Source organism: Pelobates fuscus, chromosome 2 (assembly GCF_036172605.1).
Source record: "Pelobates fuscus isolate aPelFus1 chromosome 2, aPelFus1.pri, whole genome shotgun sequence".
In the NCBI taxonomy this organism is placed as follows: Eukaryota; Metazoa; Chordata; class Amphibia; order Anura; family Pelobatidae; genus Pelobates; species Pelobates fuscus.
In genome coordinates, this window is record NC_086318.1 from 263,356,702 (window position 1) to 263,372,602 (window position 15,901).

Here is a 15,901-nt window from a genome sequence, read left to right on the forward strand (position 1 = left end):
AACACTGAAAAAAGCATTGGCTAGGTCAATGACTGTGAAATACTTTGCAGAAGGTGGGACGCCAGAGAGCAGGGTATGGGGGTTTGGTACAAGAGGGGTATCCAGGACAGTGGCTTCATTGACCGCACGGAGATCCTGAACCATCCTGTACTTTACTGGCTCACCTTTTAGAGTCTTCTTCTTCACAGGAAATAATGGAGTATTACATTCTGATTTACACTCCACTAAAGCACCCTTTTCCAGGAGCGCTTTGATGTGAGTAGAAATGGCTGCAGCCTGTGCTGGTTTTAGAGGATATTGTGGTTTCCTTGGTAACTTAGCTCCTGGAATAAGCTTAACCACCACAGGTGGGACATTTAGATGACCTATATCCTCTGGGCCTGAGGACCATAACTTAGCAGGCACCTGAGTTTTTAACTCATCTGGGAAATTGGACCTAGGTTCTGCTGCTTCCTCATTGGGTTTTTCTAATTGCAGCATCAAAGGTAAGGAGCACAGGGCTGAAGTGTCAGAAACAGATAGAGGTGTAAACATTTCTACCTGTCCATCTGGAGTGAAGGTTATAGATGCCTGCAGGCGTGAGAGGACATCAGCGCCTAACAGGTTAATTGGGCATGTGGAGGAAACTACAAAACGAGCAAGTAAGCTTGTGCCAACCCGCAGAGGGGTTGTTAGAGGACTGTGTCTCGGTTGGCCATCCACTCCAACACAGGAGACATCAATACTTGACAAGAAAGATGGGTCTGGCAGGTCTTGTTCTCTGAGAACACTTCGGGCTGCGCCTGTGTCAATAAGAAATGTGGTAGGTTGGCCTTCAATGGGTAAAGTCACTGTGGCAAGTGCCCCCCCCCCCTTTATCCCCTGTAGACACTGCCATGACAGGGGTTAATGACACAGGTTTGCCAATTTCCTAATCATCATCTGGTTCCTCAACAATTGGAACCGTTTTCTCGGCCTTAGGGGCCGGGGCAGGCTTGGGAAACTTTTTGGGCTCCCCTGTGGGAATCTTTTTGGGCTCCCCCGGTTCCCTTTTGGGTTCTGGACAGTCACTTCTGTAGTGTCCCTTAGCCCCACAATTAAAACATGTTACGTCCTCTAACTTGACACCCTTGGTGCCAGGGGTGATGGGGGTGGCACGGGCCACCATGAGAGGAGCTGGATTGGGTCTTCTGGGGGTTTGGGCAGATTCCAAACCTCTAGCAACTAGGAGTAACGTATCTAGGGGAACAACCTTGTATTCAGGGCGTGCAGCAATGATTCCCTTGCGTATGGAATCTTTAACACCTTGGACAAACGCACCTGATAGCATTTGTGAATGAATTTTGTCAGTGAGATCAAATCCCAAATCTGTAAACATTTGATATAGTCTTGCATGAAACCTTTCCACTGATTCTCCTTTGTCTTGCACAACATCAGTAAGGCCAGCAGCTTGATCTGCAAGTTTATCCTTAGCCCAATCTCTTAATTGATTGCAAAAGGTTACTCCGGAGGGGTAATCAACATCACTTGTAAGCAGATCTGTACTGAGGTGGCGGGCCATGCTGGGCCAATATGCATCCCCTGCTTTAATAGCACAAATGCTCAGTAGGTCACGCCAGGCGGCAGAATAAGTCTTTTGTATCTGAACTATCCCTCGGTAAAAAGGCATAGGCTGCTTCTCTGGGTCAGGGAGAGATTTCATTAAAGCACTAGCTTGTGTGGGGTTAAAAGCGACATATTTAGGAGGGGCCTGTTCTCCCCGACCCTGATGGCCGAAGGGATCTTCAATAGAACGGTGGGCTCTCGCAGCCTCCATTGAACCCTGGGACAGCCTGTCATCCTCTTCCTCCTCTAGCTCTATTATCTGGGACCTTCTGCGTGAGGGGAACACCTGAGGAGACAGGGCCGGGGGATAGGAGGGAGCTCCGGAGACGGGAGTTGCCATTGGGTCATAACCTTGGGGCCGGTAATCACCGGGAAGCACCGGCATCAGGGGTGCTGAATGGCTGGGGGCCGCCATATTGGAGGCGGGGAAGGAAGTTGCATTGGGGTTAAGGGAAGATGTGGCGGCCATGTTGGATGTGGGCACATCCGGGGCAGACTGAACCGGACTGGGCATGACCGGAACCTGGGGAGTGACTTGGGGAAAGGGGTATGGCCAGTGAGGATAGGGGTATGGGAAGGGGTATGGCCAGGCCATTTGGGTGGGGGTTGGGGCGGAACCTGGAGTGGGCAGGAAGGTTGGGTAGGGATTAGCAGAGGGGGTGGGAACCTGGGCTGTGGTCGGGGCGGGCGAGGGAGAGGGTGGAGAAGAGTCAGTAGAGGCGGGTGAAGAAGGAGGAGCCGGAGTGGGATCAGCAAGATTGACAGTGGCAGGAGAGATGGGGTTAGTGAACTGGGCAGATGCAGATGGGAGGGTAGGATTGTCTACGGAGACAAAGTGTGAGGAAGGAATGGCAGATGAGATGTTAGCATTAGACTCAGAAGGTGGCTTGGGGATGGATGAGGATGATGGGAATGTTAGGGAGGGAGAAGGGGAAAAGTAGGATCCATCAGAATTTAGGACCGGGCAAACGGGAGAGGTGACGGGATGGGGATTGGGAGGATTGGGAGTGGGATACATAGTCAGCTGGCAATCTCCCATTACTGACTGGATCTTTGGGATAGACATCCCCCGGGCGCCATTTTGGGGCGCTGGCTGAGGAAGAGCCCCAGTAACATAATTATTATGGTACACAAACATTTTCACACCCTTGTGAATTATTTCTTCCTCAACCCAACCTTCTTGCTGAATAGCCTTCGCTACTCTGTACCATGCTTCAGCTGTTTTTAATAAATCATAATTTGCAAGCTTGCCTTTCTTCTCCATCAACAATCTACGCCAACTTTCTGGTTGTAATCTACCACATGTCGGCACAGCAATTTTACAAACTTTTGCAATCTTTTCAACACCTTTAACCATCTCCTCACCCTCTCTGTCATCAACTAAATCACATGCTAACCAGCCCTTACTGGGCTTACTTAAATCCTGCCCCATAATCCATTTTCCCCTACACCAGCGTCCCAGATATAGGGAAAGACAAGGAAAATTGAACAGGAACGTCTACAATGCTCGACTGCCACCCGAGAATCGTGGGCCCTTCTCAGGTGCGTCTTCCCAAAACGTAGACTAGTCACTGAATCCGCCTACCCGGGGTGGTAGACACGGATTGGAGCGAGGTGAGAAGTGTGTGACCAATCACTTCTCTTATAAGAGGAATGGGAGTGGATAGTATAATAGTACAGGAAGTGTAGAAAAGGTAAAAGGTAAGGGAAAATCCTTAGAGACAGACACAGGAGTTTGGAAGACTCCTAATTAAGCAAACAAGACAACAATACAAATGAAATACAGTGCATGCATCACAGTTCAAATGAAATCAACAGTAATCCCTTTCCTTCTACATGTGCTTACTCCAAAGTCACCTTTCTCAACCTCGTAGTGTCCCCGCTCGGAGAATGACTTCCTCAAGTCTCACTACCAGCGGCCACAGGAAACAGCAACCATACCTGAATCCTGTCTGGCCTCCCTCGTTACAGCAGTCCACATAAAAGTGGCCGCGCTACCCTCACCCTCGTAGTGCCCCTATAAAACCCACTTTATAAGTCTCACTACCACGTGATGCGGAAAACAAGCAATGCCTGCCTGAATCCCCCCAGGAAACTGAGTCCCCTGCCACAAGGCTAAGTCTCCTACCACAATTAAATAATCAGTGGACCTTCAACTCAACTAGAGCCGAAGGGTCCGGGTCAGGACGTCCCCAACTCAACTAGAGCCGGAGGGTCCGAAAGCGCACAGTGAAGCTAGCTAGGCTATCAGAGTGACACAAAATTGGATCACAGGAAACTATGATTCTACACAGATCCCACAGTTCCACAAACTTCTTTTTCCATACAGCCACAGCCACGAGGCTCCTAAAAGAAGTAAACAGGCAAAGAAGACCCCCAAGAAACTTCCACAGGTCAACCCCCCTTTTTCCTTACAGCCACAAACACGTGGCTCCTAAAAGGAGTAAAACAGGCAACAGGACTCCAGGCAAATCCCCCGGGTCCACCCCCCCCTTTATCCCAAAAGGGGAAACAGACAAACAGTCAAAACAGAGAACCCCAGGCAAAACCCCTGCAGGTCCACCCCCCTTTTATCCCAAAAAGGGGAAACAAATAAACATTCAGCCCGGGCAACCAAACTAGACACACCCAGGCAACAGATAGACTAAATGCAGGTAACAAATGGGTAATAAGACTCCGGGCAAGATATTACCTGTCTTTGATGTCCTCCCGGGAAGCAGTCACAGACACGTGGACGGGTCAATCAAAGGGGCCGGAACATACCGGTGGCTCTGCAGAAGTCTCTACCGTGTACCTGGAGGTGATCAATCTCCTTTCCTTCCCCCTGGATTCCTCCGTCCACCCTTGTCTTCCTTAGGACGGCTCACCGGCCAGACATAGCCCGGAGTCCCTGTTTGGGCGCCAAAGTTGTTATGGTACTTTTTCAGTAAACCAAAATGTTTAAGTGTCTATCTGTTCCTGTCCAAATTAAAGAGAATTGAATTGCGTATATACGCTGAAGTAATTCAGTCTGACACACGGAGTTCAGGTTAAAATAACTTCGAGGAAATTTATTGGCAAGTGAAGAATCAGAGGGCGCGCAGGCCCTTTTAAGAGACATTTTCGTCATCATTGATTATCAAGATATCAGTGAATAAACATCATTAATTGGATTAATTGTTAAGTGTCTGGATTAATGTCCACCTATCAATATAATTAATTGGATCAAAAACTAAGTGGTTAGTTCCGTGTCCACCCACCAGGAGGTGGTATTATTCTAGACACGGGTGGGGACAAGGGGGTCTTGAGCGTCATTTTACTCGGTCGGTGATGTCAGATCTCGTGGTTAGGTGCAAGGTCTCTTATGAATAGAACATTTCATTACTACTGTGTTCTCATGGCCTTTAAATTATACTATGTTGCGAGTTAGGGGAAACTCAACAGTTCCTGGGTTAGTCATATCCTTATGGAGAATACAGTCTTTGTCTATTGTATTAGATGTGCTGAGAAATACTGTCATGTAATGTAGTTTTCATATGGAGAAGTCAGGTTATGAGGACAAAATGGAGGGTTTGTCACAGTATCAGGTTAATACAGAGTTAGAGCAGCAATTCAATATAAGTACAATAAGATTTTTTAATAATTCTACATCATAAACGTGCTGTCGAGTAGATCCAAGTGAGATTTTCACACTAGGAGAGAAGAAGAGAAATCTCGTGAAAGTATGGTCTTAAGTACGCACTTAAGTGATAGCTCCGATTATCTGGTAGGATTGAAAGGCCATAATGATAAGTGCGATGTAGGGCTAAATCTTACTAGGTTAACAAAAAACCGTATACCTACAACAATCAAATTGCAAGAAGATGTACATGCAATAGTAATAGAAAAGGAGACTTACCCTAAGGGTGGGTTCCAGAGTGAACGAAGGGAGGGAAAATATTCGCCTCCTGTCTTTAATAACATTTAGATTATTCGTTCACTGTAAACTAGAATAATCCCTATTTTTATGGCAAGACAGGAGGCTTCATATTTGCTGTTTTAAGGCTCTCGAATAAAAATACAGGCCGCGTGTGATGTAGGTTTAAAATAAAAAGTTTGAAAGGTAGATTCCCTTGACCAATCTGCGGAGGATAAAATATCCGCCAACGAGCTGCCTGCACGAAAGGCAGAGGATGCGGCTGCTCCTCTAACGGAGTGGGCACCGAATGATTGATCAATTCCTGCTTGGGTAAGAAACCATCTTATCCAGCGTGCGATCGTGGGGGGAGAGACCGGTTTGTGAGGTCTAACGTAAGAGACAAAAAGAGGTCCAGTAGGGGAACGTAGAGAGATAATGTTCTCAATGTAACAACGGGTACACAGGGCGACACAGAGAGACGGTCTGTCAGGAAAGTATGGATAAAATACTGAGAAGGAGTTAGTGCGTCTAGTAATATTAAATCTGACACCGTCTGGCGCAAAGGTCACAGCATGAGAGTCAAAAGCCTGAACGTCTGAAACTCTGCGGAAGGACACCAGACACAGGAGCAGGGCCAATTTTGCAGAGAGTTGGCGTAGGGATAAGGCCTAGTTAGAAGGCCAGGAATCCAACAGTGTGAAAACCTTAGAAATATCCCAGAAGTTAGAGTACTTAGCAGCAGGTGGCCTCGTCAAACGTATGCCCCGTAGGAGCATGCACACGGAAGGGTGTTTCCCAACCAAGGAATTATCAATAGTGTCATGGGCCGCCGAAATGGCGGAGCGAAAAATATTAATCGATCGGTATGATTTACCTTTATCGAAGAGGGATGATAAGAAATTTAAAATTGATGAAAGAGGTGTTGAAACGGGATCGAGGTCCCTTTCCAGACACCAGCTGACCCAAATCCGCCATGCGGAGAGATAGGTTCGTCTGGTTCCTGGAGCCCACGAATCCCACAGGAGTGTCTGAGCAGTGCGTGAAAGTCCCGCGACATGCCAGGCTCCCCTGAAACTGTCCAAGCTACCAGTTGAAGATGGCTCTGTAGGGCGAGTGGATGGTAATCACCGGTTGGGTTCCTGAGGACCCGCAAGGAGCGAGGTAGTAGGATGGGGTAGTCTATTGATAGTTCTAGGAGGGTGGGGAACCAAGTCTGGGCCCTCCATAGTGGAGTGAAATGTAAAAATAGCCCTGGTCCTTAACGGTAAGAAAATTGAAAAGCGGTCTGGTCACTAAGGGGTTAAATAATGGTAGGTTAACGGTCTCAAGGCCACATGTTTCTAAACCACGTCAACAAATATAGCTGCAAAGCCAGTATGGACTCCTGCATTCAATCAAATGACTGGGGACTGGTCTGTCTGTGGGAGGATAAACATAGTCTTGCCATTACAATTTAGTAACTCGTGCCACATGGCTTAAACATTCCAGAATTGGAGATCGAGTGTGACTGTACTGTTGTCATCAGGAAGACCTGGCAATAGGCAGAGTAGCCTTAAAATAATGAACAACCCTAGGGGTGGAGGGTCTGTGGGTCCCTGCGTGAACAGGAATCTTGAGCAAGGAACCTGTCTAAGTCTACCCGGATTTGCTGGATTTTTTTCTAGGGCAATAGGACTGCATTAAAGTAGAGTCCAGTTCTATGTCGAGAACTAGACTATTTATGGGGCCTATTGTCTTGTCTTTTAACAGTGGGACCAATAGATTGGAGAACAAGGCAGTAGTGTTTAATTCCGTGGCTATATTGTTACCCTTTTTACCATCCAAAATCAACAAGATAGTTAATCACCACTGGGCATCTTATGATACAGTGGGTTTCTGCAAAACATGAAATAATAAGCTGCTCTTGGCCTTGAAAATGAGCCTAGTAGTAATAGTAAATATTTTCCGATATTTCCTCACCTTGTTCTGAAGCCTGTGACATACTATTATTATTATTATTATTATATATGTATGTTATACTTTTAAGGCATTTGACAATGTTTTATGGATTAGGATAGATAATTTATGTTGCACACCTATTTATTGCTATTTAATTGAAAATCTATTTACCAGAATTTTTTTGCAGGTATGGATCAGAGACACATTACAGTGAAGTTTAACACACTTGCACTTTAAACATTGTTCTTGCAACACCTTATTCATTTTGCTCTTTTTAAGTGTAAACATACAGCTTTAAGGCCCAATTTACATCCATTCCTGCAACAAGGCCATTTAATTTGCACACCGCAGCTTAAGGCCCAATTTTACATGAATCCCTGCAACAAGGCCATTTATTTTAAACACTGCAGCTTTAACATTTTATATCCATCCCTGCAAAAAGGCCATTTAAGTTGAACACTGCAGCTTTAAGGTACGGACTGAGATTCAGAAGTCTCTTTTCAGCTATCTAACTATGTAACTATGTAGAATATTTTCATCCGGTTTTCTCTTACGTTACTAGATAATTAATTTACTATAACAATGATACAATTTTTTTACCTGTTGTTTACTTCTGTATTATTTTGTACTTAATGGATCACTATAGTGTAAAGAAAACAAACTCGTTATCCTGAAACTATAACATCCTTAGGCCCCCCCCTCCCCACCCTCAGGGTCCCCCTCCCTTGGCGCTGAAGGGGTTAAAACCCCTTCAGCTACTTACCTTAATCCAGCACCGGGCTCCATCTGCGCTGGTGACCTCTCATCCCCCGCCGACGTTATCTCCCGAGTGGAGCAGAATGCGCATGCACGGCAAGAGAGCATTCAAACAGTCCATAAGAAAGCATTTCTCAATGCTTTCCTATGGAGGTTCTACACGCTGGATGCGAATTTCGCATCCAACACCGGGGAAGTGCCTCTAGCGGCTGTCAGGAAGACAGCCACTAGAGGTTGGATTAACCCTGCAATGTAAACTGCTATGTTTACATCTGAAGGGTTAAAACCTAGGGGACCTGGCACCCACACCACTTCATTGAGCTGAAGTGGTCTGGGTGACTATAGTGTCCCTTTAATGTGAAATGTAGTTGTTAATAATCTGGCTGATAGAATTTTGGTTAGCAAATATTTAAATTATATACAACAAATGGCTAGTCTGCTCTTCCACTCCTTCGCCGCCCCGCCCTGCTTGCCACTCATAGCTGTAAATTATTTTAAATCAGTGGTTCACAACCTTTTTTTGAGTATCCCTTGGCAGCCCATTTCAATAAATTGTACCCCTCATATTAGCTAAATGTTTGTTATTAATATGGTTGCTGTCATTTCAAATTTATATGTTTTTCTCTGCCCAGACTGCTTTACGTTTCTGCCCCAGGCTCTGTCTGCTGCTCCTCTGCCCCAGGCTCTGTCTGCTTCTCCTCTGCCCCAGGCTCCGTTTGCTTCTCCTCTGCCCCAGGCTCCGTCTGCTTCTCCTCTGCCCCATGCTCTCCCTTCTTCTCCTCTGCCCCAGGCTCTCCCTGCTTCTCCTCTGCCCCAGGCTCTCCCTGCTTCTCCTCTGCCCCAGGTTCTCCCTGCTTCTCCTCTGCCCCAGGCTCTCCCTGCTTCTCCTCTGCCCCAGGCTCTCCCTGCTTCTCCTCTGCCCCAGGCTCTCCCTGCTTCTCCTCTGCCCCAGGTTCTCCCTGCTTCTCCTCTGCCCCAGGCTCTCCCTGCTTCTCCTCTGCCCCAGGCTCTCCCTGCTTCTCCTCTGCCCCAGGCTCTCCCTGCTTCTCCTCTGCCCCAGGCTCTCCCTGCTTCTCCTCTGCCCCAGGCTCTCCCTGCTTCTCCTCTGCCCCAGGCTCTCCCTGCTTCTCCTCTGCCCCAGGATCTCCCTGCTTCTCCTCTGCCCCAGGCTCTCCCTGCTTCTCCTCTGCCCCAGGCTCTCCCTGCTTCTCCTCTGCCCCAGGCTCTCCCTGCTTCTCCTCTGCCCCAGGCTCTCCCTGCTTCTCCTCTGCCCCAAGCTCTCCCTGCTTATCCTCTGCCTCAGGTTCTTCCTGCTTATCCTCTGTCTTAGGCTCTCCCTGCTTCTCCACTGCTCTAGGCTCTCCCTGCTTCTCCACTGCTCCAGGCTCTCCCTGCTTCTCCACTGCTCCAGGCTCTCCCTGCTTCTCCTCTGCTACAGGCCCTCCTTGCTTATCCTCTGCTTCAGGCTGTCCCTGCTTCTCTTCTGCTCCAGGCTCTACATGCTTCTCCTCTGCCTCAGGCTCTAACTGCTTCTCCTCTGCCCCAGGCTCTACCTGCTCCTCTTCAGCCGCAGGCTCTCCCTGCTTCTCGAGACTTCCCCTGCTTCTCACTGTGTAGATAGACACACTGACACACATGTAGATACACAGATACAAACACTGATACAGATACAGAAACACAAAATCACACAAAGACACAGGTCATGTCTGTCATCCTGAAGAAGGCTCCAGAGGAGAGCCGAATCGTTGATGTATTTTTTTATTTTTAACATGAATTAACAGTTAAATTTTATTTTCATCTGAAAGACCCTGGAGTGCTATCCATTTATTGGAATATCTACATCATTGTGCTGGATCAGCACCAGGCAATATTAGTATCTTTACCAGGAGTGCAAGCATTTTTGGATATATATATATATATATATATATATATATATATATATAAAATAATGGAGATGAGAGCACTCAAAGGATTTTCAAAGTGAAAAAGTATATTTAAATGTTGCCAATTCGGATCAACGTTTCGACCAAACATCAAGATGGCAATGAGTGAGTGAGTTTATATTCAATCTACAAAACAATGATAAGTGACTTACCAAGTGCAGGTGATGAGAGTGAGTGGACGGAGCTCCAAAACCCGGAAGTGATGTGTGCGTGATGACGCAATGACGTGTCCATGCGTGTAGTCATGGAAACTGTAAACTGTTGACGGAAGTGTTGAAGTGAGCGCCGGTGAACGAGAGTGCAAAGTGTAGTGAGAGAGCTATAGTAAAACCCTAACTGGAATACAAACGAGGAGGAAAAAGAAAGGGTGTCTGGAAACTGAGGTGTGAATAGGGTGATGAGTGTGGAGAGGTAGAAAAAGGAAGAGCATAAAGAGGGAAGTGAGTGTAGTAATGCATATGAGGGACAGATACATCAGTGAAAAAAAGGGGGATGAGATGTGGACAAACCAAGACTGCTGTGAAAAGGAAAAACAATGTGAAAAAAACAGTGATGCTGAAGAAAAAGGGGAAGGGACATGGAGAGAAGAGAAAAGAGAGGAGAGCGAAAGAAAGGGGAAAAAAGAGGAGCGAGAAATATGATGTGCAAAGGAATGTGAGATGCAAAGATGAAGAGTCAGTGCCAAACCCCCTAGTAGGAACCAAATACATAAGATAGGAGCTTGCATATCATAAATACAAAATAAACTAGAAATATATGCAGAAACAATTGGAGCAAGCATGCTGATGAGCATGATAGATAGAGGTGTATATACTAACTAATAGACTTAGAGAAGTAATGCTTTCTCTATCTATCAAATATATACTACATAATAAAAAAATGAAATAATAATGGACCTATAGAAATTAATTAAATGTGTGACTAGATCATAAAGAGCTGATTTAACAACTGTCAGAACATCAGTGGAAACGATAAGGACTGAAGAGAGGATTACAGTTGTACATATAGAGAAATAACAGGAGTTCCTACTTAATCTTAAGAGTAACAACTACCTGGACCTAAGAAATAAAATAAAATAAATAAAAAAAACAGAACAAAAAAGTCCTGATGAGATAAAACTGAGATAAAAATGAGGTTTATCTCATCAGGACTTTTTTGTTCTGTTTTTTTGTCCTGACCTAGTTGCTGTTTGAACATCTGTATGGACTCTGATAAAACCACTTCTTCAGGCAGAGAATTCCACATCCTTATTGTTCTTACAGTAAAAAAAACTTTCCTTTGCCTTAGACGAAATCTTCTTTTTTCCAGTCTAAACACATGACCTCATGTCCTATGTAAAGTCCGGTTTGTGAATAGATTTTCACACAATGGTTTGTATTGGCCCTGAATATATTTGTATAATGTTATCATATCCCCTCTCAGACAATGTTTTTCTAAACTAAAGAGGTTTAAATTTGTTAATCTTTCTTCATAGCTGATATGTTCCATTCCTTTTATTCATTTTGTAGCCTGCCTCTGCACTTTTTCTAGTGCCATAATATCCTTCTTTAGAACAGGTGCCCAAAATTGCACAGCATATTCATGATGTGGTCTTACCAGTGATTTCTAAAGAGACAAAATGATATTCTCATCCCGAGAATGAATGCCCTTTTTCATGCATGACAATACCTTACTGGCCTTAGCCACTGCTGATTGACATTGCACATTGTTGCATAAATTGTTGTCTATAACAATTCCCAAGTCCTTTCCGTGTGTTGTTATCCCTATTTCGCTTCCATTAAGGGTATACGTTGCTTGTGCATTCTTTATGCCGAATTGCATAACTTTGCATTTTTCAGCATTAAATTTAATCTGCCATTTGAGTGCCCAGCCCCTAGTCTATCTAAATCCCTATGCAGCAAAGTAATATCTTGCTCACATTGTATTACTTTACAGAGTTTTGTGTCATCTGCAAACACTGAAACATGACGTTTAATGCTTTTTTCAAGATCATGTATAAACATGTTAAATAAAACGGGTCCCAGAACAGAACCCTGAGGGACACTACTTGCCACCTCTGTCCAGCTTGAAAATGTACCATTAATGACAACTCTTTGTACTCTATTTTTAAGCCAATGTTCTACCCAAGAACTAGCATTTTCATGTAGACCAATTTCTTTGAGTTTGAACACTAATCTATTGTGTGGAACTGTATCAAATGCCCTAGCAAAATCCAAATAGATCACATCCACTGCAACACCCTGATCTATACTTCTACTTACTTCTTCATAGAACGCAATCACGTTCGTTTGACATGACCTGTGCTTCATAAAACCATGCTGATTTTTGCTGATGCAAACAATAAAAGATAGTTTTATTATTTATTGTTTGCATCCACTTTCCTGTGGGATTTTTTGTGATTATTCCCACTTAGTGTGTTCTAGCAGCTCTATCTAGCGCCACAGTTTATACTGTTTCCTTTTTTGTTGATTTTTGCTGATAACCATGTTCTTCTCAAGGAATTCTTGAATATTATCCCTTAATAATCTTTCAAATATTTTACTAGCCATAGAAATTAAGCTCACAAGCTCAATATAGGGAACCACATCTGCCTTCTCCAATCTTTCGGAACACTTCCTGAAAGAAAAGAATCTTGAAAGATTAAAAACAGAGGTTCACTTATTTCTACACTGAGTTCCTTAAGTACTCTTGGATGAATACCGTCAGGGCCAGGAGCTGTGTTTATATTCACTTTCTTTAGTTGCTGCAGCACCTTGTCTTGAGTTAACCAATTACAATTATTCTGCAAGTTTTTAGCAGCAATCATTTGCACATCTATTGCCATGGGTTCTTCCTTAGTATATACGGAAGATAAATAGTTATTTAAAATTTCAGCCCTTTTCTGGTCTTTGTTAACCCCTTAACGCAGTTATGGCGTTCTATGCCATCCCCATTTAAATGGGCTTTAAAGCCGTTGCGGGGCATAGAACGGCATACTTACCTCCGCCGCGATCGTCTTATGAAGAGCTGCCTGACAGCCCAGGCAGCCCTTCCACTGCAAAAGAAGACCCCAGGGGCCATGTGATCGCTCTCAAAGAGTGATCACATGGCCCCCTATAGCTGGCTGTGGATCTGCCAGCAGGGGGACTGTCTAAAATGTCAGACAGTCCCCCTCCTGGTGGGAAGTATTAAAAAAAAATATTAGACATGTGTAAAATTAAAAAAGAAATGTATTTATATATATATATAATATATGTAACGTCATACAAAGTGTATTTGAATTTTAATATAAGTACATATATTAGTATTAAAATACACTTAGAATTACGTTACATATATATAATATATATATAATAGATATATACACATATATTGTATAATTACAATAATAAATAAATAAAATATTGAAACAAAATGTAATATAAATAATATATATATATATATATGCAACTTCATTCTAACTGTATTTTGTTATCAATATATATATATATATATATATATATATAGGTAACAAAATACACTTAGAATGACATTCTATATATATATCTATCTATATATAAAATACAAATAACCGCAAATATATATATATATATAGATAAATACATATAATTACATAAATTACATTAGTATACACGTAGAATTTAAATACCTATAAATGCATATATATTAAAATTGTACATGTATATTTAAGTAATCTTTTAACATAATTATGTGATTTGATTAATTAAAATGTGATTGACATGCCTGGCAACACAGGGAAAAAGTGCAGAGAATTTAATTCGCAAGCACTATATTTGACCCTGTAACTCTCCAAGACACCATAAAACCTGTACATGGGGGGTACTGTTTTACTCGAGAGACTTCGCTGAACTCAAATATTAGTGTTTCAAACTGGTAAATTGTATTACAACGATGATATTTTAAGTAAATATAAAATGTTCCATTTTCAAATTGAAATTTGCCAGATTAGTAATGTTACCTTTGAGACGGTGTGGTAGCCCAGGAATGAGAATTACCCTCATAATGGCATACCATTTGAAAAAGTAGACAACCCAAGGTATTGCAAGTGGGGTATGTCCAGTCTTTCTTAGCAGCCACTTAGTCACAAACACTGGGCAAATATTAGTTTTTTGCTTTTTTCACACAAAAACAAATATGAACGCTAACTTTGGCTAGTGTTTGTGACTAAGTGGCTACTAAAAAAGACCAAACATACCCCACTTTCAATACCTTGGGTTGTCTACTTTTTCAAATTGTATGCCATTATGGGGGTAATTCTCATTCCTGGGCTTCCACACGTCTCAAAGGTAACATTACTAATCTGGCAAATTTCAATTTGAAAATGGAACATTTCCAAAACACCATAAAACTCTTTTAATGGGGGGGTACTGTTTTACTGTTGAGACATCGCTGATTACAAATATGTGCATTTTTTTTGCAGTAAAACCTATCAGTATTATGACATTCATAGCTAAAATGTCAGACAGAAATACAAATGTAAAAAAAATCTTATTTTCTAAAAAAATTTTACATTTTATTCATAATTAATTATGTTCCATATATGAATAGTTAATGATAAATTAAAGCCCTGTTTCTCCTGAACAAAATGATATATAATAATTTCTTATTTTGAATCTCTTGTTTTACATATCTACTAAGCCACATTGGTTTCAATTTGTTTCTTTTATGTTTATTACCCAATGGTACATACTGAAAAAGGTACCTTTCTAATATTTGTGGGAAGATGTTCCATTTATCATCAGTGTTCTTTTCACTAAAGCGTTTATGCCAGTCAATATATTTTAAAGCTGCCCTTAACTTATAGAAATTGGCCTTTTTAAAATGTATATGTTTTAGTATACTCCATGTGCTTTTGTTTTTTTAGTTTATTTCAAAGGACATTATATTGTGATCACTATTTCCCAAGTGCTCACCTAGTTGAATGTTGGTCAAAAGATCAACGTTGTTTATTAAAACCAGGTCCAGACAAGCGTCCTTTCTAGTTGGTGCTTGTACAAGTTGTGTCATGATGGTGTCATTTAACAAGTTCAAAAACCTAATTCCCTTTTCTGAGCTACTAGTCCCTCTGTCCCAATTTATGTCCGGGTAATTAAAATCTCCAATAATTAAAGTGTTACCCAGATGTGCAGCTTTTTCATTTTGCTCAAACAGCTGTTGTTCCTCATCATTATTAACATTAGGTGGTTTATAACATATCCCAACCAAAGCTTCCACATTTCCTCATCACATTCCACTTGCTTAACCCCTTAAGGACCAAACTTCTGGAATAAAAGGGAATCATGACATGTCACACATGTCATGTGTCCTTGAGGGGTTAAAGGACCACTATAGTACCAGGAAAACACTCGTTTTCCTGGCACTATAGTGTTAATAGGTCCCCCCACACTCAGGGTCCCCCTCCCGCCAGGCTCAAGAGGGGTTAAGGGGTTAAACACTTACCTTTCTCCAGCGCCGGGCTTCCTCGGTGCTGGTGACTCACCTCCCTCTTCCGACGCCATCCGCTGAATGCGCATGCGCGTCAAGAGCTGCACGCGCATTCAATCAATCCATAGGAAAGCATTTCTCAATGCTTTCCTATGGATGGCAGCGTCTTCTCACTGTGAAAATCGGAAGCGCCTCTAGCGGCTGGCAATGAAACAGCCACTAGAGGCTGGATTAACCCTAATCTAAACATAGCAGTTTCTCTGAAACTGCTATGTTTACAGCTGCAGGGTTAACCCTAGATGGACCTGCTGAACTGGTCTGGGTGCCTATAGTTGTCCTTTAAGATTTGACTTTAACTCATGGTTGACATACAAACATA

The 15,901-nt window shown here is 43.0% G+C and overlaps 1 protein-coding gene across 1 annotated transcript in view; it reads left to right on the forward strand.

The window, feature by feature from the left end:
• Positions 1–15,901, forward strand: part of TARBP1 (TAR (HIV-1) RNA binding protein 1) — a 204,069-nt gene that overhangs the window by 85,583 nt on the left and 102,585 nt on the right. The window lies entirely within an intron of this gene.